The sequence below is a fragment of the Ambystoma mexicanum genome, chromosome 6p (assembly GCF_040938575.1).
Source record: "Ambystoma mexicanum isolate Mex_15411 chromosome 6p, UKY_AmexF1_1, whole genome shotgun sequence".
Lineage (NCBI taxonomy): Eukaryota > Metazoa > Chordata > Amphibia > Caudata > Ambystomatidae > Ambystoma > Ambystoma mexicanum.
In genome coordinates this window covers 554155309-554180625 of record NC_090935.1, presented here as the reverse complement: position 1 = coordinate 554180625, position 25317 = coordinate 554155309, and the positions used below count along the sequence as shown (strand labels likewise).

General features: G+C 46.0%; 1 protein-coding gene across 1 annotated transcript in view; it reads right to left on the bottom strand.

Annotated features, from left to right (window-relative positions):
• NLN (neurolysin) overlaps positions 1-25317 on the bottom strand; it is a 906503-nt gene that overhangs the window by 147028 nt on the left and 734158 nt on the right. The gene's annotated exons all lie outside the window — the stretch shown is intronic.

Here is a 25317-nt window from a genome sequence, read left to right as displayed (position 1 = left end):
AGACCCCCAGGAACTAGCGGGTGGGACACCCTCTGTATTCTCACAGCTACCTCACCAGAATCGTCACTGTTCCGCATTCCAGCACAGAACTTTGGTGGCCGCCAGCTTGTGCCATAAGTCACTGCCGCATGAATTTTCAGCTTCCTAACAACAAGGGAATCTGTCCTGGAGCTGCTTCTTTGCCACAACTGGAAGGACACATGTTCTTGACTGCAAACGTTGATCGTCGCTGGAGCTCACCTTCCTCCATCTGTGAAGTGCCCTCAGGAGGTCTGTAGGGTCAAAGTCTGCATTGCATCTTGTAGTTGCGCCCGACCTGAAGAAGCCTTGAACATGCAACGCCTGGGCACCACTCACCCGAACCAAGAACGGAAGACTGAGCTCCCAGCAACCATGAGATGACCCACCATGATCCTTGGGCAAATCAAGAGTCAATGGGTAAGTTAGTATGCCTGTACGTGTTCCCCCTGTCCTCCACAGGATAACATTGGGAACAAAGCCCTCTACCTCCTATCTCCCTCTTACTTATCTTTGGTCACTGAACCTGGGTCAAGTATCATGCACTGTGGTTAGCCTTGGGTCTCCAAGAGAGAGGGGAATTTAGCTGTCTTCTGGTAAATTGTTGCTGAACTTTTAAATAGTTTGAAACTATTCTGAACCACCACCACAAGTCCATTGCATCCCTTTAGAGGCTATATATCTGTGAGAAACCTTGTGTTGGAGCCTGTGACTTTTGGGCACTAAGCCCTATACATCTTAAGGTTGGACTCCTTTTTATGTATTTATTTATTGTGCAATATAGTTATCAAACAAAACTTTTCACACACAGTACATAAGACTACAAATAAAAACAACATATGCATATACACACTATCACATGGCATAAAAGGCAAAATATAAATATAGAGCAAACAAGGCAAAGCATCTTCACTGTATAACACATTACAATACAAAACAGGAGGAGTTTACAATTAGAATTATGGTCCCATAAATCATCCTTAAAAACTCTATTAAAGCAATGTTAAGAGATATTTCATTTGTATTCAGAATACGTAACCATAACCATGCAGGCATTGCCCCTGCAAGGTTATGGAAACAATTAGCACATTTTTCACTCCAACTGCTAAGGCCGGACATAAATGATTCTAGGGTCGCAATTGGCATGTTACAAAAATGGCACTGTCTTTCTTCTTTCATAAATTTGGAGGGGGGGTAGCCATAACCAACATTTCTTCCCACAATTTGGCCCAGTTTACACAATCAAAGGCCTTAAATATATCGAGGAACGCAAGGTAAATCGATCTTCCCCAGCTCCCACGCCTGTTTATCAAGCAGGGTCACCGTAAAGCTAATCATGGCCGTCGCCACACCCTTCTTAAACCGGGATGGTTACGTATCGAGACAGCCCAAGTTAGTCGCCCACAGCTGCAATTCTCGCAAGAGTACATTAGCAACAATCTTATTTGCGCAATCCAGCGATGTACTTCTAAAAATCAACCCCCCTGCCTTAACAATCAAGATCACCACTGCCGCTATCCACAAAGATGGTATTACTTGTATTAAAATATTCTCAAATAAACACATCATGACCTTAGTCCATAAGGTCACGTCTCATTTTCTTTTTTTTTTTTAATTCAATTTTATTCGTTTTTTAAAGCAACAGAGAGCTTATTCAAATCAACAACTTTGGGCACATGCCCCAATAACCCCAAAAGGAAGCCATAATTCCCTGATGTATTCACCCACCCTCTCCCCCCTCCCCCCAAACCCATTGTCTCGGGACGCAGGATCCGCTTGTCCATGGTGAACCTCTTTGGGCAGCTCCGACCGGGCTCAAGACCGTCGGTAGCAGACCGGCTCCCCTAACTCATGGACCATGTGTTCGGTACTGAGACGGGTTTCGGGCTGGGTCGAGGGTCCGTGTGGTCCTCAGGGCGTGTCCTCCGTGACAAATGCCTTCATGAACTGTAGCCATTCAGTCTCTATCTGTGCACTTGAGCCCTGTATTGCTGCAGTGATTCTTTCCATAAAATAGATGTCCTTGGCCACTGCCACTCATTCTCTCCTCGTGGGGAGGGCGGCCCTCTTCCATGTTCTAGTCCGAGGGGCTCTGGCTGCCAGAAGTAGTGAGTGTGTCAGGTCTGGGAGTTTTTCCCAGTGTTCATCCCTTTGCTGTAGCCCAAATATTAACAGGATTGGGTCTCGTGGGTAGTCGCCCTCTCCCGCCTCCTTAAGTCAGCTGAGCACTTATGACCAGTAAGCTTGGACTTTTTTGCATGACCACCACATATGCCAATAATTGGCTTTTTCCCACACCCGTGCCAACACACAGGGACGACATCTGGGAACATCCTAGAGTGTGATCGGGTCGTACTGCCACCTGTGGAGGAGTTTGATGGCATGAATCTTATATTGGCAGGAGATCGATGTCTTAAATGCCCTGCTGCAGAGTCGCCCCCAGAGGCTATGCCCGATTCCACAGCCTAGGTCCCTCTCCCATTTCCTTCTAAGGCCTCTAGTTGCTCCCTCTCGGGGGGTCATGAGCGCTCCGTAAAGGAGGGAGATGAGTCCTTTCATTTCTACATGGGTGTCTAGGATTTTTTCCACAGGGTTGAACTTTCTTTGTATGCATGGCTTTAGTTTCGACTTCATAAGAACTCCCTAAAGCCGTAGGTATAGGAGCGGAGAGCGCCTGCTCAATGTCAAGTTTGACAGTCCATCTGGACCAGGAGCATTAGACTTACTCAGTTTTATTAGCGAAGTAATTAAATCCATGTCCAAATGTCCAAATGAACTGTCGCCACCCAGCTGTAACAGTTTTCTTATGGTTATGTTATGCAAAGGATGCACCCAAACATTTTCAGCTAAAGGTTGGGACTGAAAAAAGACTCTGTACTACTTGATTTAATTAGGCACCAAAAAGCACCGGAGTCCCTACTGCATATGCAGAAAAGCATTCTTTCTGCGTCTCTGATATGCATGAAAAATTTACGGCCCCTTATCCATTTAAGAAAATCAGATTTCAACTTTCGTAATGCCAGTACAGGCAGGGGCCTGATGTTTTGCAAAACATTTATATTAGCATGCAGATCGCTCTTACAATCTTTAACATCACAATCAAAGACGCGTCTATGGCGCTCACCAGCTCTAATAGATATGCCATTTACAGTTATTAAGCCTGCCAGTAGATGTTGAACATGGTAATTGACTGCATAAGCACTCGCTATTAAGCTCCAGCTGAGAGAGCACCAGGTTGTTAAATGCTAGAGCAACCTTTGGATGCCACAAAACTGTATGGTCTCTTGTCCTAATCATCAGAGCTAAATTACACAGGGGATGTACCACAGAACAAATGTTTTATTTGTATTTGTTTATTATTTGTATCGCGCACCAAACCCTGAGGTAACTGGGCGCTTGCAAAAATTAGTGGTTACATACAAGTAGGCAAGCATATTACAATCCAGTGTGAAGACAACAAGAAGGACCCTGGTTACAGGTGGGTCAGAAAGGATAATGTACAGTAATGTCGCTAAACAAAAATGAGGAGCAATTGTACCATAAATAGACAGTGGTCAGTGGTCAGATAACATATTGGAGGCATCTTATTGAGGAGATTTGTTGCTCAGCCAATTTTTTATACTGGCTTTAAAGTTGAGGAAGGAAGGTTCCTGTCTAAGAGGGATGGGAATAGAGTTGCATCGTTTGGCAGCTTGGACTGTTTTTAGATTGAATCATGGAACCACCAGGTTGTGGGAGTGAGATGATCTGGTAGTACGTGTGGGTTGGTGTATGCAAATTTTGTCCGCCAGGTATTTTGGGGCTGAGTTTGTGAGGCATTTATGCGTGATGGCCAGGGTGTGTAGTGTGATTCTGTCACGGATGGGTAGCCAGTTGGCGTTGTGTCTGTGAGTGGAAATATGGCAAGATCTGGGAAGACTAAGTGCTGCTCTCACAGAGTTATCCTGGAGTACTTGAACTTTATTTAGATTGTGTTCAGAGGAACCAAGGAATAGTGTGTTGCAGCGTTAGGCAACTGCTTGTAGATAGGTAAGGTTTACAGCTATAGATCAGTTTATTAGTGAAAGATGCCACACTGTTTACCTGTTTTCTGAGAGAGAGAGTTGAGTCGAGGTAGACACTGAGTGTTTTTATCTCTTTAGAGACATTGATAATATTAAGGTGTTTGGTGAGAATGTGGTGGTCGACGAGGTCGAAGGCAGCGGATAGATCGAGGGGTAGGAGGATTGCTAACTTGCCTTTGTCCTTTGCCTCGTCCATTTGGATCTTTAGATCTAGTAGGGCGGTCTCAGTTCCATGTCTGGGTCTGAAGCCTGATTGTCTAAGTCCTAAGAGTTCATTCTCCTCTAGGCGCTTTTGAATTTGCAGATAAGCCACCCGATCCAGAATTTTTAGAAGGAACGGGACGGTGGTGATGGGCTTGTAGTTAGCGGTGACATTAGGATCGAGTTTTTCTTTTTTTTAGTAAAGGCATAACCCTAGCTTCCTTGAGGTTATTGGGTACCTGATTGGAGGCAAATGAGGAATTTATCGGTGTAGTGATGAAGGGGGCTAGGTTTTTGCACCCTCTTTAATCACAGTGGCAGGGCAAATATCACCTTGGCAGTGGGATGGTTTTAGACCTTTTATGATGTCTTCAACTTCCTTTGAGGTTACTTGTGAGAAAGTGAAAGGAGTGCAAGGAGGAGGGGTTTTCGTTGGGTCAGAGGCAGGCTGGGAACAGGTAGTAGTAAGGCTTGCCTTTTTAGCATTGATCTTATTTTGGAGTAGAGTGATTTTGTCTGCGAGTGCTTGCTAGATTTTAGTCCACCACTCTGCGTCTTTGTTGCAGTCTTGTGTGGGCAGTGCAGGGGATTCAAGCTCTTTTAGGATGCTGAAGAGTTCCTTAGTACTGGATATGGCAGTATGGATTCTGGAATTATAGGTTTCTTTTTTAGCAGAGAGGATGGCCACTTTGTAGGTAGCAGAGGCTGACATAAAAGCAGTTTTGTTGGTGATGGAAGGTGATTTACGCCAGGTGGATTCAGCTTATCTTTTAGTGTTTCTAAGATTTTTATAGTTCGGGGGTGAACCACTTGTTAAGGTGGGCCATAGGTTTGGCTTTCCTAAGTATAAGAGGGGCCGCAATATCGAGTGCAGATTTAAGAGTGTTGTTGTAGAGATCTACCAGGTTCGGAGGGTCAAGGTTGCTGAATTTGGTCTCGTTAAGGATGTTGTTGATGAGGGGTTGTAGACTGTCTATGGTTATGTTACGACAGTTTCTGGATAGCGAGGGGGGAGCTAAAGTGGCTTTGATTGCAGAGGGTCCAGGTATGGAGAACATGATGAGGTGATGTCTGACCAGGCTACAGGTTCATTTTGGATAATGGAAATGGAGCAGTTGAGATCAGATACCCAGTCCAGCGTGCTCTGCCTTTGGAGTGGATGGGTGCTGTGATTCTGTGTGTATAAAGCCCAGGTTAGAGATGGCGTTGTCCATGGGTAGGGCATGATGGTCATTAGGGTCTTGGAGGCTGAGGTTCAGATCTCCTAAGAGGATGGTTTGAGATCAAGTTTGGTATGAGTGGAGAGGAGGTTCAGGATGTCCTCTTCGAAGGAGGGAGAAGGGCCGGGGGCCGGTAAACAAGATGCAGGAGTATAGTATGGGTGGGTGCAAGAGTTTGTTTCACCGATAGGAGCTCTGCTGGGGAAGCTGGAGGGGGGAGTGGCTCTGAGGGCTAGATGGGATTTGGCAATGATGGCCACTCCTCCACCTTTGCCTGTGGTTCTGTCTGCTCTGATAATGGTATAACCTTCAGGTAGGGCTAAGGAGAGTGCAGGACCTGCTGCCTGGTGTAGCCAGGTTTCTGTGATAGCCAGGAAATCTAGGCTTTTTGCGATAATAAGATCAGCGATCTCTGAGGCATGGACAACAAGGGAACGGGCATTGATAAGGGCTCCTATAATATTGGAAGGATGTGGAGTGGTGTTAGGTATTTTACAGGACGCGTTGGGGGGAGGGTGGTATGTGAGGTGTGGGAGAGCGGTTCTGGGAGAGAGGAGGAACCGTGTCACCACTAGTATTGAGTCAAGGATTTTTCGACATAACGGTAGCTTTGTGGTTAAGGAAGCGGAAGCCTAGTCTCTGGTTCCTGCAATGGACTAAAAGTGGGATAAGTGGCGTTGGTGGCATAGCAAAACGGTGTAGCCATTCGAGAGGGCTGAGTAGGTCAGTGGTTGCTGTGTTTGAGGGTGCTATAATAGATGGTTGAGTGTGGGTAGAAGAGGTGTTAGAGAGTATGTCGGGGTAGCTGAGTGAACTAGAGGAAGGAATGTGGCCAGTGCCAGTGTGGCTCTATGGAATGAGGACATGGTGGTTTGACAATAGGCTGGCTTAGGTTGATTCGAGAGTTAGCCCCGAGGGCGTATTATCAGTAGGCTGAATCAAAAGTAACACTGTGGGCAGAGTGTCAGCAGTAGGCTGGTTCAAGAGATTTTAGTGAGCAGGATATCTGCAACAGGCAGATTCAGAGTTGAAACACAGTGCAAGATATCTGCAGAAGCTGCTTCAGGATTCAATCAATGGGCAGGATATCTGCAATAGGCAGAATCAAAGTTGAGATAGTGTGCAAAATATCTGCAATAGGCAGATTCAAGTAAAAAAGTGTGCAGAATATCTGAAATAGGCAGATTCAAGTTAAAACAGTGTGCACGATATCTGCAATCGGCAGATTCAAGTTAAAACAGTGTGCAAAATATCTGCAATAGGCAGATTCAAGTTAAAACAGTATGCAACATATCTGCAAAGGGCTGGTTCAGGATTAATCAATGGGCAAAATATCTGCAGTAGTGTGGTTCAATACAATAGGCTAGTACGATTTGCTATGTAAGAAAAGCACAGTAGACTAATACAAATTGCTTTTAGTTAGTAAGGCACTGTGAACTAAGGCAATCTGCTCGAAGTGGCAGGAGAAGACAAAAATAAAACAATGGACTCCTACAGTTTGCATTTTATTAAGGGTGCTACAGGGGAATGGGCTGATGCAATTCAATCAGAGTGGTGTGAAAGCGTTATAGGTTAAACCGAAAATACTTTATGAAGCAGGATCGCGTAGTGAACTGATGCGGTCTGCTCTAAGTGGCACGCGGGTACCGTGGGCTAATGCAGGGAATAATGCTAGAATGGCTGATGCAGTATGTTACAAGTCGGTAGATTAGCTTAGTTGAGACCCAAGAGCTGATATACAGGCCAGTATGGGTAAACCGTGGTTAGGCGATGAGCTGATATTGTCAGCGTAAAGCCAGAGTCTGCTCAAGAACAGACGAGTAAGTGGATGTAGGCAGTGAAAGTGTTACTGGGTAGTGTGGGGCGTAGACTGGTCTCTCTGTTAGGTCGATGGGTGCCGTCCGAGGTAAGGAAGCACAGTAAGGCGCATAGCAGTGTCAGTTGAATGGTGAGGTGACAGTAGTAGGGATCACACGCCTGGCCGTCACCTTGTCCCGACGCGGACAGGCGCAGACAAGCCCTTCAGCTTGCCCTTCGGCTACCGCCTATCGATGAGCTCGAGGGCGGGTGAAGGTGAAAGCAGCCAATCCGATTCCACGGAAGGTGCTGGGCTGCAAAGAGTATTCGAAATGTCGTCGGGAGCTGCGGCCATTGACCACGTTGGTCTCAATGACCAACCCTGATACCAGGGGGGATCCTCGGCTGGATTGTGGGCGACGATTCTTAAGGAGGCCAGTTTGTAAATATCTGCATGAAATAATGGCAATTATGGCGCAAAATGAATGGAATGCTACACTCAAGCATACAATAATCACTTACAATCGTTGGGGAGATGGCAAGATCCCAATCCCTAAGTGTCAGGTCTGATGATACAAAGATATAGTCCAAGGCAGATCTACCCCAATAACTGTCAGATGAAACTCTGGAGGTATATCCCCCATATATTAACATTTAGGGTTGACAAATCCCAAGATCATGCCTAATTATTAGTCCTCTTTACCTGGCCTTCTTAGACATTGTTAGCATTTCTGTTGTCATATATCAAGAGGTGTCCAGATATTCTGCATTAAAATCACCTGTGACAATAATACTTGCACCATCTTCAGGTATTTCTGCTAGCAATAAAAACAAAACATCATTCAAAAATGTATCGATCACAGCGTTAGCCGGGTTTAAATACACAAGACATTTTTTAACCATGCGCGAGTTTGGCTCCTTCCATTCCAACAAAACAAGTAAAATGTCCTTTCTAGTGCTTTTCATCTGTTCTGCCAAAATTCCTAGGCCACCTCTAACTGCCGTCATCAGCCCACCAAATGGGCAGCCGTTTTCCCCTTTATTCGCTTTAGTGAAAAATACCTCAAACCCCTCTAAAATGGGGGAAATCAATCATGAATGTTTCCTGAAGACACATCACAGAATAATTCTCCAAGATTACATGATTATTCAGTAGATGGGAAACAGCCCTGGAATTTCAAGTTAATCGTGACACCCAGGGCCCTAATACACAGTGTACGCCATCCCTTTGACCATTGTGCAAAGTGTCAACTATTGCAGGGCAATTGTAGCTGACCAATCTCTTTGAGTCTCTTGGTCCGTCGCAATTGGCCTGATTCAAAGACACAGGAACGCAATGTTGTAACCTTATCGTCATTTGTCTATCAACATTAACAGTATCTTTTGTGAACCAAACCCTAGAGTACGGGTCACAATACTTAGCACCAAAAGATCCCAACTCATCAAACAGTGCATAGCCTAGCACCAAAAATGCTTGGTATTCAGCGAGAATGGCCTTTTTCACCATTTGTGATTGTAAATGAATTTTGACCACACCAACACAATTTTCATACACAAATTCCACCTTAAGTACCCATAAAGTAGGTATTTCAAACAGCTAACACATTGTCACCCGGCCGCCCAAAAAGTCGACCCAAAAATAGAAGCTGGGAGGCCGTCACTAAGGCGGTCAATTGAATCTCACACAACTCTATTACGTCTATCCTTTCAGTACCTAAGCATTTTGGTTTAGTTTGACCCCCAACCATCAATGTTTTAATTGGCTCTGTAGTTTGCCTTGTTTTGATATTACTCAATGACTGTTCCAGTCCCGATCTTCTCTTCTCAAGGGTGCAGAACATCGGAAACATTGGAGGGGATGATATTTGGGGCATACCTTTTGGGCTGAAAATAGAAGCAGTTGGGTACAGGGAACTCCCCGTACTAGCCCAAGGCAGTTGACTACTCAGCATACAAAACCTGGCCTTTCCTACTTTCACATAACTGGTTTCCTTTTCCCCACAATTTGTTCATTAGCTTCCCCTACAAGTGAGTCCACAGACAATGGATAAGTGGAAATATTACTCAGGTCGAGGGAGCAATCACCATCCTGAAAAGGCTTTAAGAAGTTTGTGATCGCTCCCCTGCTCTTGGTCGGGATAATGGGCCTCATTACAACCTGCCAGACCGGGACCGTGCAAAATCCGTGACGGCGGTAAAAACGTTTCCGTGTCTGCAAGGTTGCGGAAAAACAGTCCGATTACACGCTGTCGGTCGCGCGCACCACACGGACTCGGAAACATTGTTACCGCCGTCACGAAAATCCCCACGGAAATGGAAATAACGCAGCCACAAGTGGCGCAAAACCCGTGTCCGCCTCCGCCGCCACGGACACGGAACCGGAAATACCATGATCGCCAAAACAGGAAACAGAGAGGCGGCCATCATATAAAAGCACAATCCATTGCCATCCAGAGTCAGCACAAGCACAATCCTAACTCTAAGAAGCCAAAAGGGACCACCAGCATGTCTGCCAGAATTCCTGCTCAGAGGCAGCGCAAACAGCGCTTCAGCGAGGCGGAGCTAACCGTCTTGGGGGAGCACATTGTGGACAATGCGGAGATGCTGTTCAGCGCCGACCAACGGCGTGCCACACAGCAGCGGAGGAAGGAGGTGTGGGCAGAAGCTGCACACAAGTGCACCGCTGTCGGTGTGACAGTGAGGAGCGTGAAGGACTGCCACAAGCGGTGGGACGACCTGAGGCTGAGGGTGCGCAACCTCATTTCCACGCACTGCCAACGCAACAGTGGGACAGGCGGAGGACCCCCTTGCCCACTGAGGCTGCAAGCATGGAAGGAGCGTTGCAGCAGCGTCCTCCACCTTGAGGCAATCCATGGGATCGGGGAGGCTGAGGCAGGAGTGAGCCCACCACCTGCAGATGCCGGTAAGTGCCCAAACATGAATGCCACATGAAAATATGCAGTTGTGAGTACTGGGCCAAAGGACCCATTAACAACCCCCCCCCCAGGCAGTGCATGTGTGTGCCAAAGGACCCATTAACAACCCCCCCGCCCCAGGCAGTGCATGAGTGGGCCAAAGGACCCATCATGATCCGTATGGCAACCAATATCACAGAATGCATACACCAGCAATCAGATGCATGTGACTAACACTATTCAATGTACAATCTTAATGACGCATGTGATGCACCCATCTGCCACCACAACAACACTAATTGCATGCCCTTTGTGTCCCCACAGCCGTTTCAAGTGACAGTGATACTGCACAACAGGCCAGCCAATCTGCACATGCAAGTACACAAGCCACCGCCACCACACAGGAGGATGCTGCCGGCAGTTCTGCACCTCTGGCCACATTACCAGCCACTACAGATGTGCCGCCCACCACCGACATCCCCACCGTCTCCACACTGCCTGAGTCTAGACAGGTGCCACGGGAACCTATCATGGCCACCCAACCAACACCGAAGGCAGCAGCACTGCAGAGGGGGCGGCCTGCAGTGATTACAGTGCCCCGCAAGAGCACTCGAAAACGGGGCCACAGGGGGAGATGCCCACATTGGAATACCTGGGCTCCTTCCATGAGCTGGAGTTCAGCCCCACATCACTGAGGAGTCCCATGAGGTCGCCCACCCCATCCATGGCCGAACTGAATGCCCGCATGCAGCGGATGGAGGAGCAGCAGGCTACCCTCACCCAGCTGGTGGAGAGGCAGCTAGAGGAATCCAGGCTGCAGAGGGAGAGCTACAGCGCCTCAGTGCGTCGCCTGTTGAGGTCCATCGGACGCTTTGCAAGCACTATAGTAACCCTTGCACGCCATGTGAGGGAGGGCAACAACCACACCTCCAGGCTTGTAGAGGCCATGTTGGTTGGCCAACAGGCAAATCTGGCACGGATGCCCTCAATCCCAGATTCTGCGCAATCAAACACAACCACCCCATCCAGCTCCACTACTGCCAGTCCAAGGAGGCGCTCGAGTAGGCTAACGGGTCCCTCGGGCAAGGTTGTACAGGCACAGAAGCGCACACAGAAGTGATGGCATGTGTGTGGGGCAGTGCAGGACACATGTGGACTACAAGGGTATGAGAGGGGTGGGCACGTTTGGGTGGTGGGGTAGGTAGTTTTGGGGGTTTGAACAATGGGGCCTGGGTGAGGGTGGGCACGTTTGGGTGGTGGGTGGCCCCGGGTGTACAGCTTCCCTAACCAATGCACCTCCTTCCCTGTTGTTATTACATCAATACATCACCATTTCGAATCAAGACATACATGTGTGGACATTGATCATTTATTTTGCAGTGCAACTATTAATTCATTGTCGTCACCATGTTCGTGCATTTCTGTGAATGTGCTGTGACTCAAAAGTAAATGCGAATTAGGGCATCCCGTGCTCTCTGGCCATCATGTGGACCCCCAGGGGGAGGCAGTGCCATCCCATCCCCATCTCCATCCCCATCCCCATCTCCACCCCCATCCCCATCCCCATCCCCATCCCCATCTTCCTCATCTGCGTCTGGTGGCATTGGGATGTTCCTGCGCAGGCATATATTGTGCAGCATGGCACATACGAGCGTGATTTTACCCGTCTTCACTGGGCTGTACAGCAGTGATCCGCCAGATCTGCTCAGACAGCGGAAACGGGCCTTCAGCAGTCCAAATGTCCTCTCAATCATTCCACGTGTGCGGATATGTGCCCTATTGTATGCCTCTTCATGCCTGTTCCTTGGTCTCCGTACAGGTGTCATCATCCATGGCGTGAGTGCATATCCCGCATCACCTAGATGGGATGTAGATGGGGGAACATGTCAGTGTTTGTGGCATCATGTCCTCATCTGCTGCTGTGCAATCTTGTATCATCATTCATTCATGCATATGTACCATGCAGTGTATGGAGGTATGTTTTGGGCATCACAATGTATGTCGCTAACTGGATATGGGCCTACACATTAACTTGCATGTTTACTGTGCCCTGCGGGTGACATTTGATTGTGTGCATGTCACGGTGCAGTGCTGTCCACACATGGCAGAGTGACTCCACTGTACGGAAGTAGTAAATACACGTTGTCTCATTTACACGCCTCTCGTGCCTTTTGAGGCAGTGTTTCAATTGAGGGTGGGTGTCTGCAGTGGCACGAGGTTCATGGGACAGTGACGGGATTGGCTGTGCCAGCGTGTGCACGGGCACATTGTGGTGCCCTGTCATGTCTTCCTTCATGATGTTTGGCATCCGCTGTGTATTTGGTAGATGGAAGGGGGGTGATGCATGTGCGGTCACAGCGGCACACTCACAATGCTCATTGGCCTGGACACACACACACCACTTCGACAGGGTTTTAGCATTGTCAGCTGTACTCACCCAATAGCCATGTGCTTTGTCCGGCATAGCGTTCCATGTACCGTGGCAACGTGGAATTCCGCAGTACCATTGAGTCATGTGATGAGCCTGGGAAACGTGCGCAGCAGTGTGTAATCAGTTGCATGGCATCACAAACCATCTGGACATTCAAAGAGTGATACTGTTTCCTATTGCGGAACACCGCTTCAATTGCACGTGGTACTGTCAGCTCAACGTGGGTGCAGTCAACTGCGCCTATGCAATTTGGCATGCCTGCTATGGCAGGGAAGGCCAACTTGGTGGCAATGACCTCGGGGAGGGTGCGGGGTAGGGCTATGTGTTCCGACACATGGCGCAACAGGGCATCCAGTACCTGTACCAGGATTTTTGAGAGACAGGGTTGCGATATGCTGTGCAGCTCACCAACCGTGTGTTGATAGGTGCCAGTGCCAAGGAAATGCAGTACTGAGACAACCTTCAAGAGGGGGGAGGGTGGCGGTGGGGGTGTCAATTTGGCTGCTGATGTTGTCCTCAATCATGGCGGTGATGTGCAGGATTGTTGCACGGTCCAGCCGGTATAGTGTGTGGATCTGTCCTGGGGTGAGGTTCCAGGGTGAGGCCCTGATGCGTGGTATTGCTGGCTGGCGGCGGGGTCGGGCTGGCTGGGCAATGGGGTTTGCCATAGCTGCAGGGTTGGCTGGTTGCCGACTGCGCCTCCTCTGCCTACGCCTCCTCCTCTGCGCCATTACTGCCACCATGTGCAGTGCTGCCTGTTGGTTGATTAGGCCCAGTCCCAGTGCTACTAGACCTGCTTCCTGCATGGTTCTGCGTTGTGTTGGGCTGGGTGTGGCCCTTTTGTAGGCTCCCAGTGGCCTGCTAGGTCCAGCTGGGCTGATTTGGTGCACCTGTGCCCTGATTCAGTTCAGCAGGCAGTGTATAACGCCATGTTCGCGGTGGCGGCGGTTCCGCAACCGTGATCACGGTATTTATGCCATTTTTTTGCCGGTATTTCCATGTCCCCGCTAGTTGTGATGCTCACAGTGTTTCGTGTTGACGGTAACGGAGGGGTTTCCATGCAGACGGACTTAACGGGACCCCTATTTCCGTAGTGGCGGTTGAGGGTGGTGATATTACCGGGGCCGCGGGTCATGATTGGGCGGACATGGAAACGGTGCCGGTATGGTTTTACCGGCAGTGTTAATTCCGGACCGGAGTACTTGTAATGAGGCCCAATATGTTTTTATTTACCATTCGCTTTTTGTGGCACAGATGCAAACTATGTGCTCTTGCAGGGGAATTAGTAACAGTTTGACCATAGACTCTTGGTTCCCAGATGGGTATTCCATATTAAATCTTAATTTTCTCAAGAATTTTACGGGAACCAATATTGCGTTGTTTGCACAGGGCCTTACAATTTTTGGGTTTCTTCTGATTCGTAACCTTAATTCTACCTTGGTTTAAACCGAAATGTACGCCACCCTGTATCATCATGCTGCTATTTAAAATGTTCCTGTCCTGCAGTCCCACAACCACCTCCTTAGCATTGCCCAAAACCGACACTGTCAACAGCGGGGCTTCAAGTAGTGACACTTCGTCCTCCACCCCACTAATTGTACCAGAATTAATCACACCAGTGCTGGGCCCAGGGGCACAAGAAATACTCATCAAATCAAATCCATTGGCCCTGAGAGCATAGTTACAACAGGGGAACATTTAGCAATCCCCCTTTGGTAGTACACTGGGTCAACTCAGAAGCCACACCAGCATGGCCCCACAATTCCTGGCTCACAGTGTTAATGTAACCGTCTAGAAAGTTAATATTGCCACATAAGTCTTTTAAAACCAGACACACCTCTCGCATTTAAAATTTAAGGACATAATACCATCTATCCATTGTGTTCAAAAGCCGTGATAACACCAGAAATGACATAGCATCAACAATATTATCCTCTGCACCATTTGGTGCCTGTTAAACACTGTGATCATTTACATCATTAGCCATTAAGGTTGAGCTGATCCTGTCACATATAACAAGAGCGGGAGTGACAACCTCTTGGGGGTATAAAACACCTGGGTTATGAGCGATGTTCCTGGGACTCAGGAGTTTCCTCCGGCAAGATCCAGTTATTTGTTTTAAAATCTAGGGACAGTCTCACCCGCTTTCCTAATTCCTGAGAAATCACAGATGCCAAGATTGAGACATCCGAAACTAAATTCACATCCAGGTCACCTTCAGAGACCAAGTTTCCCTTCACTTCCAATGATCTTCTGACATTTCCCTAAAGTATATATAAACCTTCAGCGATACACTGGTCCTTTCCATTACCAGCAGCCACAATGTCAGAAAAGAGACGTGAGTCCAGTAGGCAGTTTCCCGGCCCCGAACTCGAGGTTGTAACCTCTTGAGCAACTGCAATGACTGGTACAGCATCTATAAACTTCCCGCATTTGCCGACGCGAGTGGCAGATTATGTTTCTAGTGCCTCAGCAGTTTGCCGTATAGTGTCGCCGACCACCACCGGCAAGCTAAATTCTGGGTCCTTCTAGGCTGTCTGCTGATTTCCCTTACTTTACAGCACAACAACCATGGGGCTTTAAAGTCAGTAGAATACAGTCCAATACTGATGGTTTGTTCCTCCTGCAGGGGACAAATTAACAATGTATTGCCAAGATGCTGGGTACAGGCAGACAGCACAATTTACAATTTACAAATCCTTTGCACTCCCCAACAGTGTGACTGTAGCAAATGTGAGAACGGCGGCTACTAATTTTCGCATATAGCCACAAGTTGAGATACACAGAAACTCGCACAACTCATCAGAGCAATGTTACAATGTTACAATAACATAGACTCTAGCACGCCAGTTGAGAGCTTAACGTAAAGATGTAATTATAACTACAGCATACTCTCTGAAGTTGTTCCGCAGCGAGACAATGTATCGGCAGCAGAGATCAGCACACGCCGACTTGTTGCTCATGGAGACAATGTTTCACTGACATGGTTCTTCACGCGCCGAGTGATTATTAAACAAGTCAGCACACGACTTGACAAAGTAAAACTGGTTACTGCTGGAACCTGGTATGGCAGTTGTTACTTACTTTTTGTGTCTATAGTGAAGACAAGTGCCAAAATTAATGGAATGAATGGCACGCGTCCCTCAGGTCAACAGTGGACTACGGCAGACCACTTCACTTTGCCCCACTTCGCTCTGCGGTATTGTAGGGATAACATAGGTCTGCAAAGAAGCCTGCTTGCAGGGCGCCACCTTCAATAGTAGTAACTGTAAAGTTACTCAGCTCTTGCCGGCAACTGCATACAACCACGGCAGACCACTTCACTCTGCCCACCCCCCTTAAGGTTGGACTTTTCCCTAGTATGCTGGGTAAAGAAGGATGGAGTGGTAGAGTAAGAGTTTCAGGACTATCCCCCTGTAGTCATTTTCGAGCTCTAAGCCCCCACATCAATACAATGATTTTTCTCTCAACCCTGACTTCGGCGTTCACCTGCTATATTTTCCCATGTGATCTTTAATGTGTACATCTGTGGAGACCAATACTCTGCCCCCTGTCTGTACCACCATATCCTCTGCACTGTGCAAATCCAATCCAGCAGCTTTAGGTGTGCAGGTAGGATAACCTGGTCCTCCTCAATATGATTATCACCTTCAATAGGGGAAATGTTATCTTGGGTGGGACCTCTGGGCTGGGTACCACTTCTAACACCATTTGTCACAGAAAGCGGGATCAACAAAGGACTTGAGATGCAATTAACACATTAACAGTTTACTGAGACAAACACTCAAGGAAGGAGTCAAGGTAAAACACAAAGTAAGATCATCTCCTTAAAAATAAAGTGAGTAAATGAGAACTGAAAAGGTCCAGGGATTGTTCATAAGGCTAAGTGCCAGTTTGTGAAGAAAAGAGAATTGGTTGGGAGGCACTACCAACAATAGTTAGAGTTTACTATAGGTAAATTTACCCAAAGGGTCTTAGGAACTCTGTGTCATTCAAGTATATAATATTTCAGGTGCAGCAGGGAGAAGCTCGAGGCCACTCGAGATTCAAAATACTGAAGAACAAGACATGCACCGACCGTTGCCAGCCGGTAACCCTGTGCTGCACTCCTCGCGGGAACTAGTCCCAAGTAGTAATTCTGCCTTGCAGAGACTAAAGACTCCTTCGCGGGAATATTTGTTCAACAAGGCTCAGTTTTCACCAGTCTTCAGAATGGTGTGATTGGCTTGATCTAATGTTCAAATAGTCAACCGGGTACATTCGGCCCTGTCTAGCTGTGAGTCTCCAACCAAGAATGAATCCGGGTGAGAACAAACAGGTGTAAGGCAGACCCGATTGTTATTACATCATATCGCCAGCAGATTTGATAAACACATTTAATTTACACCACACCAATACCTTATATGTGTGTAAAAGAACTAATTTAATTCAGAGATTTAGTTCATATAAGTCAATTTGTAATTGAAAAACAAAGGACAGCATTTCAATTGAGCTAAAAGAATGCTCTAAAACAAACCGTGTGCAGTAAAGTACAAAAGTAAAGTACACTTCATCTCAGTATAACATGATAGAGTAATTCATATACATGACAGTTGTCACATTTGTATTTCACTGCTTCTGAGCCTTTACATTCACTCTGCTCAGAAGTTTTTCTAAAGACACTCCTATTGAGTAATCAGTGCCAATGCGTTTCGGATTATTGGAAATCCATCTTCAGGGCAGGACGTGTTTTAGTTTCAACAAAATTCGATTGGGATTCCTACAAAGTATAAGGATACACTCATTAGATTTATATAAAGTTTGGAGGAACTCGATAGGTAACTCTCCAAAATGGAGATAGACTGACCTGCTTTCCTTGGTAAGCAGAGATAATTCATGGCCACCTGTATGATGTAAGTGACATAGCAAAACAGTTTGTGAGTATTAGATCAAGGGTGCAGAGTCAAACTATAAAGTGCTGTTAATATAATTCATCATGACTCAACCGGTCAAAAGAACCAAATGTCTCGCCGGGTGCAATGGTTGTATCGGGCTGTGGCTCGGACAATGCGCAACTGGAGGTTTGGAGAAAAAGGAAAGAGGGGTGATATTAGATCGTATGCTCTCAGGCCAGATAGGCTGTAATCAACATAAGCTTCGTAGTGTGCTGCTGGCCCCTATTCTCGGATCAGTGCTAATTGCATAATTCAACGATCGTGATCAGTAATCGCCTGCATTTACTTGAAACTTACTTGGAAGGGAATTGCCCACGGGACGCCGAACGAAGCCGCACGTCACAAGGACGTGCTGCACTGCTCTCCCAAGCAAAGTAGATTGCCATGGGAGTAGCCGCGCACGCGCGTCCCCGCGTGGGTCGCCATCTTCGTATGGGACATTGTATCATGGGCGCGATCGTAATACGTAAAACAATCGTGTCTATATTAGATCCTTTAATAAGGCTCGACTAGGTCGTCTATTCTCAAACGATCACGTTGGTCCAACCACACACTGTGTGTAGCGACTAAACTCCTAAGGCATATACTCGTGTACTGAATCCACATCCCTTCCCAGATCAGCGTGCCAGTGAGACTGGCTTAATAACTAATAACACCATCCAGTATAATGAGTCAATTCGGTCAGGTACGCCAGGTGTAGTAAAATAACTCGGAGAGGAGGTATACCTGGATTAAGAGTGGCGGGGGGAGGGGCAAAATCTCAGTCAAAGACTGCTTAGTGCCCCTACCCCCGCTTGATTACAGAAGAGTGACAGCCTTCACAGGTGGGTCGATGCTCAGGCACCCGCCTGCATCGTACCCTCATAGACTGTCAGACAAGTTGTCAACTGGTTGTCAACAATAATCAGGATGGTTATTCTCGTAAAACTATACTCTCCATTGCACCTTGAGTGATATACTTTGTACAATCAGTATTCAGATCTGCTAGAGGATTCAACTGGTCACCCTGCCGGTTGTGCCGTTCACATTCTTGAATGAGTGATACAGTTGCTGAAGACTCATATTGCATCGCCATACCACAGGTCCATCATGTTACAGAGTTATTCAATGAAACTCCTGGTACCGACCAGTTGACAATCTGCAGGACCACAGCCAGAATCAAAACATTGAGTTGTATGTGTAGGGGTCACAATGAAAGCCCTGCATACTTATTGTTGCTTGGATGAAAATTCATAGTAGTATGCACTCTTGTCCAGATGTATGATATCTCAACAAACTGTTAACTAGGCATTACTCAGTTAAAGTCACTATTAAAAGCACAACCACTGGATCAACATGGAATGCATTAGAGAAAACACATTAGATCAAATTCACAATTCATGCCCCTTGGGCTGAGGCAATCCAAAAGGCCAATCCAACTAATCTCCCTCTGGAGTAGTCTCTTTTGTACATCTCCCCCTCTCGGACCCAATTTGACTTGTTCTAAAATCATACACTTCAATTGGGCAATAGAATGTCTCGCTTCCACAAAGTACGTTGCCACAGGTGATCTCAAGTTTTTGGTCCGGATGTTGGACTTATGCTCACTTCAGCGCAATTTTGCTTTTCTTGTGGTGATCCCCACGTAATAATAACCACAGGGGCACTTCAGGGCGTAGACAACATTTGTAGAATCACAGGTGCATGAATGTTTGAGTATAATGGGTTTGCCTGTGTGTGGGTGCGAGATTATATTGCCTGGAATGATGTTGCTGCAATGTTGACAGTTATGACAAGGTTGAGTGCCCTTGTGCTTAGGCTGTACACTCAGAGTAGTATGCAGATCTGCTCTAACTAAGCTGTTTCGTAAAGCATTGCTGTTTCTGTAAGCAAAAATCGGAAGATCTTGAAAGAGTGGTTGTGTCAGTGGATCCATTTGCAACATTGGCCAGTTTCTTTTGAATAATACTCCGGCTCTTCTTGCACTGTGCTGAGTATGTGGTGACATACACCATGGACTCATCTTTCTTGGTGTTCTTGGGTGTGAAAAGGGTATCCCTTTCAATAGTCGCCACTTTCTCCTCAATTTGTGATTGTTTTTTGTGGGATTATATCCTCTCTCTCTAAATTTTTGACGTAGCGAAGCAGACTGTCTCTGATATTCTGTGCTCTCTGAGATATTCCTCCGGTAGCGTGGGAACTGGCTCAGAGGAACGCTGTCAATCGTCCTTCGAGGATGGAGACTTGTAGCCAGAAAAAGGCTGTTTCTATCAGTAGTTTTGGTGAAAATTCTTGTCTCCAGACGGTTTTCTTTGACATAAAGTTTAACATCCAAATAATTGATCAGTGTTTTACTCGTCTGGGTAGTGAATTTAATCCTCGGGTGCACAGCATTCATCATAGTAAAAAATTCCTTCAATTCATCATCTGGGCCTGACCAGATGCCGAACACATCATCGATATATATTATATAGATGGTCAGATGACGTAACCACCTTGCCGAAGTCAGAATGTGTTCTTCTTCCATATAGTACATATATGTGTTTGCGTATGCTGGGGCCATAGCGGCCCCCATGCTGGTCCCTGAAACTTGGAGATAGAATTTGTCTTTAAATCGAAAGAAGTTGTTCATCAGCACCAATTTGAGAAGTGTCAACACAAATAATCTGTAGCCTTGGCAGTTATCGCTCCTTAGAAGTAGCTATTCCACTGCTTCTAGTCCAGCCGCATGTACGATGTTGGTGTAGAGAGAGGTCACATCCATAGTAAAGAGGGTATCCCTTGTGCTAACAAATTCAACCTCCTTCAATTTCGTTAAGAAATGGGTAGTGTCCTTAATGTAAGTCGGGGTTTCTTGTATGAGGGGTTGTAGGATTTTATCCAAATACGTTGCCAATGGCTCCAATATGCTCTCAGTTGCCGCTATGATGGGCCGGCCGGGGGGATCGATAAGCCTTTTGTGAATCTTCGGGAGAATATATATCACCGGAGTAATGGGATGTGTTTTTTCTAGGAATCGACATATTTCTCGGAGATCACCTCTCTTGTTTCCGCCTCATCCAATACTTCCTTGATCAGATCCCTCACTTGTTCCGTTGGATTATAGTCGATCTCGTGGTAGGTTTCTCGATCCATCAGTTGTCTTTCGATTTCTGCGATATATTTCACTTTGTCCATTAGGACTAGGGCTCCCCCCTTATCTGCTGGTTTAAAAATGATCTCATTTTTGTCGCGTAATTTTTTAAGGGTTTGACGTTCACCCATAGTAAAGTTCCCTCTCTCCTTTCTTCTAAACGAGATTTTCTTGAATTGGTCTAAAACCGTTTTTTCAAAGACCGCCAGCACATGGTTGCTAACTGGGGGGGGTTAAAGACACTTTTAGGTGTTAGTTCTAGGAAGCTTGAGGGTTCCGTGGTGTTCTCTTCTTCCTCAAGTTCATTGAAAAAGATCTTAAGTTTCAATTTCCGCATCAGTTTAAAAAAGTCGATCTTTTCCCTCAGTAGGCTAGTGTTGTAGTGTGGTACAAATGAGAGGCCCTTATGGAGGACTTGTGATTCTATGCAGGACAACTGGTAAGATGAAATATTTACGACTAATTCTTTTTCCCGGTTTGCTTCTTCCTCTCTGATTTTTTTCTTCCCTTGTCCCCATCTGGTTGGTCTTTTTCTAAAAAAGGAACGGTTACGGGTGTACTGCCCTCACCACTAGGGATAGATGGTGTGGAAGCTCCGGTCTCTGTATTTACTTCAAGTTCTGTGCTGGAAGCAACTGAGGAAGTCGCGTCTGTGTTCACTGGCCCGGTTCTGGCCCGGTTCTTGGCATACGTGGTTGAAAAGGTCTAGTTGGACGTTGACCATAGTATTCCTTCCAGGTATATACTATGTTCAGCTTGTAGTCCTGGGTGTCGCGTCTAAACTTCCGAACTTTCTATGTCTCCAGTTCTTGTTTATACTTGGCTAGTGTCTCGTTGGTATCGTCCAATACCTGTTTCAACTGGTCTGCCATAAAATTCTTGCTCAGTGTAGTTTTAATAGTATCAATTTCTTCTTCAATGGATGTCAAACTATGTGAGAGTTCTTCGATTGTCAGCAAGATGAGATCAAGGGAGCACTTATTGAGGATCTGTCTCCATTTTTTTTTTTACAAAATTCGGGTTTTCTTTACACAGTGTTGGCTCAAGGTTCACTCTTAATCCACGTGGTATCCTTTGTGCCTTATAATAGTGTGCCAAAGTAGTCGCATGAAGTTTCAGATTTATCTCCCTGCGTATTTTCCACTCCAACTGTTTAATTATTGCCTCAGGTTTGTCTGAGCTGGTCAGCTCATCTCTCGTAGTTTTAATGAGGCTTAGAATCCTCTTCGCTTCTTCTTCACTGAAGCCTAATGACTCAGCTCTGTTGTTAGTAGTAGCATCTATTTTTGCGAAGGACATTGTCTAATGTACAGTGTATTAAATTTGGCGACATTAAAAGCAATTAAGTAGTGTGTGTGCACTCCCTGGTGCCAGTTTGTGTCAGGGTCGTTACACTGGGGTAAAGTTAAAAAATTGTGTGGGGGAGGGGAGCATGGCTAGCGCGTAGGGAAGACACATGTGCATTCCTTGCGCTCCTCGAGACAGGTGTTCATCCGCCACTCATCCAGTTCCAGAAGTCGGTTTTATAAACCCACAGTCTTCAGGGAATATTCCAGGGATAAAGCGGCTGCAACTGACACAAAAAGTCTGCCATATAAAAGGCTAATGGTTTGTTTGCTTTTTGCTTTCCCAGTGTGGACCAAGCCGACAAAGGCTGCAAGATGGCTACAGCATTTTGATTCTGCTCCCGTGTATGTGAGAAGACAGCACCATGGTGATTCTGGACCGGTTGCTCAAGGCTAGCCCTAAGTGAGCTCACTGCTTCCTCTGAGATCAGTCTGCGGCCTGTGTGAGTTGCTGCGCACAGCAAGCCTGCTTGATTATTGATGCTGTGTTTGCCGAAGCGGGTATGGTGTTCAACTGCTCCCCAGACTTAAGACGTCTTTAACACTGAGTGCTTGGAGGCCCTCCATCGTGCCGGTCTGTGTGTTCTCCGGTATTTCCCATGAAAGGCCAAATCCATAAGTGGTATCAGATGCGTGTGTCCCAATTCTTTTGTTTACGGGGGGTCGAACTTGCATAGGGAAAGTGCGCAAAACAAAGCAAAACTAAGAACGACTACCACTGTCTCAGTCCGCTGTAAAACGGACAGAATTCCACCAAATGTTGGTTGATAAGTAAGTCCCAACATATTTATCATGTCCAAAACGCTAAGTTTAACTTTAAAACAAATTTTATTCACACAAAAAATACATTTTCTTTTATACTTCATAGATAAAAATGGTTAGAGAAAATGTGTGCTTTCTACATAGCACATCTACATAAAACAAATTTCAACAACTTTCTCAATGCAATATTTTTTCAAAAAAGTGGGGTTAGTAAGTGACACAAACATATATGTGCACAATTTGATGACACATTTCGTATTTTCACACAGTTTTCTGAATTTGTCAAACAAGGCTATTCCTTTGCACCAGTTGTTGAACAAGAGATCAGCTGTCGTTCTTTTTTATATAAAGGTATCTCTTTTTGTATCCTTTGGATATGTCTACATATGTTTTGGCAAAAGTACTAATGAGCCACTAACCCTAGTGTATTTTTTCTATTTTGTTTTAGCCGTCTTCAGGACAAATGTATTTCTTTCGGTGAGCAATATATTTTCAGAACCCCATTTAGTTGTTTCAAACAAAGTCACTGCTTTGTACTATTAGTCGGATGGGAACTTGTTGTTGAACACAGCAGAATGTATCCTTGTGTGCATCGGAGGCAACCTATTTTCATACTTGTTCCTCTTTTGAAAAGATTTCTAGGCTTGCAAAGATGCGCAAGTGCCAGATAAGTTGCTTCATGATCTTCTTACAATATGGTCGGCATGTTGATTCCGCGAAGGAACCACGTAAGACGTTGTTCCTTGGCGGAATTGAAATAAACGCGAGCGGTGCTGCTACAGAGATCAAAGCAGACACAAGAAGACAGAATAATAAACTGCACGGTTTTGAATACCAGGCATCTTCAAAAGGCTGGAGTAAACACCTGACAGAGAAACAGGCGGCGTCAAAAAGTGGAAAGAGAAATCTTTCCTATCAACATGCCGACCATATTCTAAGAAGATCATGTCCACATATATGTTTGTGTCACTTACTAACCCCACTTTTTTGAAAAAATATCGCATTAAGAAAGTCGTTGAAATTTATTTTATGTAGATGTGCTCTGTAGAAAGCACACATTTTGTCTAAGCATTTAAAATTAATTTTTGTGTGAATAAAATTCGTTTTAAAGTTACACTTAGTGTTTTGGACATGATAAATATGTTGGGACTTATTAAGCAACCAACATTTGGTGGAATTCTGGTCGTTGCACAGCAGCCTGAGACAGGGGTAGTCGTTCTTAGTTTTGCTTTGTTTTACAAATCCATAAAGGACTGTTGCCCGGAGATTGTCCCAGCACAACAATGCCTCCATACACATAGATTTCTGAGGGCCAACCTCCTGCTTCCCAGGAGCTACTTAACATTGTTAACACAGAAATCGATATTCCTGCAAAGACAAGTACCTGGTGCATGGTCCATCTACATTCACATCATGAGTCCTGGCCCTAGTTACTGGATTGTTACATCGTGGGCAGGGATAGAAACAGCACTCATCAGTCGAAGTCAGAGAAGTGAACCTCTACACAGCCCAATACAAAGAAAATAAGACAGTCACAAAAGGTGTCCTCTGACGTTGAATACACAACCTCAGATTTGATGTCTGCAAGCACTGCAATCGGCACTAGAATAAGGGATGGGCTCGGTAGCGATGGAGGTATCCCTCATTAGACAAGATTTTCAGAAGGTATCCCGAAGGTGTCAAAAACAGAAGATGCAGAGAAAAGTTTCCAGTCACAATTAACACAGCAGACAAGCCATTTTGTGGAGAGGGTGGAGTATGCGGAGGAGCAATCAAGGCGTAATAACCTGAGAATTGTCAGATTGCCAGAGCACTACGAGGGAACGAAGCCGGAGGAATTTTTGCAAAGATGGCTGGTCCAACAGCAAGATCCAACCCTACTGTCAAGCACTTTCCTGATTGAAAGTGCGCATCGTGATTTAGCTAGAAAACTTCTGCCGGGTGCTCCACCGAGGGTTGGGTTAATAAGAACCCTGAACTATAGCGACATGGACATCATTCTGAGGGTGACAAGAGAAAAGGTCCCTGATACTATCAGAATCATCGGATTGTGGTCTACCCGAACTATAAACAAGCTGTACAGAAGCCATGCAGATCTTTCGAGGAGGTGAAGATGAAGATGCGTGCAACTATAAAATATATGATACTATTCCCAGCAAAACAAATTTATGGAGGGCGCTTGTACGCATGTTTTCTCAACACCACGGAAGGCAATGGACTGGTTAGAAAGATCTGTATCGACAACAAAGAAAAGGCCAGAAGATCTAAAGTTACCTACTGACAGTGCAGTGCCTGCTGGCCCTATGGCAGACTGCGCACTCAGATTGCCACGCACTAATAAAGATGGCATGGAATAAACCTATAGTTATACATGTTGCAATAGACTTCTGGTGTTTTTGGCACAGGTTTTAGGTCTTGTTGCTCATTTGTGCTATATGAATGCATCTGCTGGTTGTCATGCGCTTCACCCGTGAGACAGATTGTGCGATTTCATTAGTGGTTTTGGATGTGCTGCCT